The following is a 2,487-nucleotide window of genomic DNA, read 5'->3' on the forward strand; positions in this document are numbered from 1 at the left end:
ATCTCTCACATCCTCTTAGCTCAACCCCTCTCAAGATCCACCATTTCTTCTCTCTTCTCTTTCTCTTACTTTCTTTTCCAACCAATCTTACGTTTCTTTAGATAATTCACCGTGCGAAGTTAACTAGTGCTTAATCAACAGTCCCTGTGGATTCAATGTCTTTTTATTACTGATGATGAAACCGTACACTTGCGGTTGCATAGCAAGTTTTTGACGCCGTTGCCAGGGACTATTTTCGATTAACATTAGTTGATTAGAATATGAGTTATTCTAGATATTTTTCTTTTTTCCTTTTTCCTTTTCTTTCTTGTTTTCATTATACACTTTCTTTCTTGCAATTTAAATTCTGCGGTTTTTTTCTTATTTTTCATATAGCATTTTATTTCTTGTCTTTAATTCTTCATTTTTATTTTTTCTCATAATTTTTTCTTAGATATACATGAGCACTAACATGTCAAGCAAACCTTTGAGAGAATTTTCTGCATCTATTTTCATAATATTTTTATCTCTGATTGTGCAACCTCATATCGAAGCAGAAAGTTCCCAACTAGACCCAGAGTTAATTGCTATGATACAAGGTCATAAATTTGGAGGAGAAGTATCAAAAAGGCCTTATCTGCACCTTGAGACATTTCTAGAGCTTTGTGATATGATGAACTGTGAAGGAGTGTCAGCAGATGCAGTTCGATTGATGACATTTCCTTTCAGTAGTAAGGATAAAGCAAGGACTTGGTTATATTCTCTCCGTCCTCAAAGTATTACAAGTTGGGAACAATTGGAGCAGAAATTTTTGAATCATTTTTTCCCTCCAAGCAGAATAGTGTATATGAGGAATTGCATTACAAATTTTGCTCAAGCAAATGAAGAGTCATTATTTGAAGCATGGGATAGATTCAAGAGTCTACAAAGACTGTGCCCTCATCATGGTTTGGAAAAATGACTAACCTTGCACATATTTTATAGGAAAATTTCTTTCTCAGACAAATATTTATTGAATTCATCAGCTGGAGGTTCTTTTATGAACAAGAGTGTGGATAAAGAATATACATTAATTGATCAAGTGACATTGAACCTCCATGAATGGTCGAACAAAAGTTGGATGGAATCTCTTTCAAAAATTCAAGAAGTGCAAGCCATAAATGCAAGAGAGCCTGTTAAACAAATTACAAGTCAACCATCCAAGAATTTTGAAATTCACAGGTCACAGAATGAGGGGTCCAAAAAGTTGGAGGCAAAGATTGATAGTATTATTTCAAAATGGTTCAAACAAGATCCCCCTCCTACATAGACAAGATCTAGTAAAAATGGTAATGATACTAAGTTGAGAAGTGGCAAGAATCATGAAGAACTTCTGAAAAAGGACTTTTACAGAATTGAGAAGAAGAATAATAGAAGACCATAAAAATTAAGTTCTCCACAAGTACCTTTCCCTCAACGATTGATCACACCGACACTAGATAAGCAAGTTGGACATCCTCCGTAAGCTCAAAGGGAAAATGGGAAAAAGGAAGTTCAATGTTTCTCAAGATCTTCACTAAGGGTTCCTTTTCCACAAAAGCTATTGAAGGTCAATGAAAACAAAGAGTTTAAAAAATTCTGTGATTCTAATATGGTTGAGTGCAGATTTCTGGATGTATATAAAGATGAAGACTCTTCAGATGAGAATTGTGATGATAATGCAGTGGATAACAAGTTTTTAGATCCACCTTCTGGGTTTACAGGGTGTTATAATGAATTTGAATTTTTAGATGATAAATGTGACGTGGTAGATCAACTTAAAATTGCAAGTGAAGTTATTGATCAAATTATTTTAAAAACTTATTTAAAAATTATTTTAAAAACTTATTTAAAAAATCTTTTAAAAACTTATTTAAAAAATCTTTTAAAAACTTATTTAAAAAAAAGGTTCACGAAATACCTTAACCAATTTAATTAACCTAACAAAAACCTATTTAATCTAATTAGATTAAATCAATAAATCATCTTACAATCACTCATTAGGGTGCTAACTTCAATCGAACTATCTTTTCATCAAAATGATTCCAATTCAGATACTTTATGTGTAGGAATTGGATTAATGGATATTGGATAGTGGATGCTTCAGACATATAACTGGAGATAGATTAAAGTTCACAAAGCTCAAATTAAAGAATTTAGGCTTAGTTGCATTCGGTAACGATGGTAAACTTAAGGTAATCGGAAGAGGTAACATCGAACTCAACTCAGACTTTATTATTTGAAAAGTTTTATTAGTTCAAAATTTTAACTTTAATTTACTCAGCATTAGCCAATTATGTGATAGTGGTTACTTAGTTAACTTTACCAAATCTGGGTGTACAATTAAAAATGCTTATAACCTTGAAATCATACTTAAGGACATTAGGAGAAATAATGTTTACACAATTAACCTACCAATATCCTCAACAAAGTATCTCCTTACACAACACGAGGAAACTGAGTTGTGGCACAGGAAACTGGGTCACACTC

General features: G+C 32.5%; 1 non-coding gene across 1 annotated transcript; it reads right to left on the reverse strand.

The window, feature by feature from the left end:
• Positions 1 to 824: 824 nt before the first annotated feature.
• LOC122007474 lies at positions 825 to 930 on the reverse strand. The gene has a single exon (XR_006118969.1). It is a non-coding gene; the product is annotated as a small nucleolar RNA R71 (small nucleolar RNA).
• Positions 931 to 2,487: the final 1,557 nt, after the last annotated feature.

The sequence above is a fragment of the Zingiber officinale genome, chromosome 7B (genome assembly GCF_018446385.1).
Source record: "Zingiber officinale cultivar Zhangliang chromosome 7B, Zo_v1.1, whole genome shotgun sequence".
Taxonomy (NCBI): domain Eukaryota; kingdom Viridiplantae; phylum Streptophyta; class Magnoliopsida; order Zingiberales; family Zingiberaceae; genus Zingiber; species Zingiber officinale.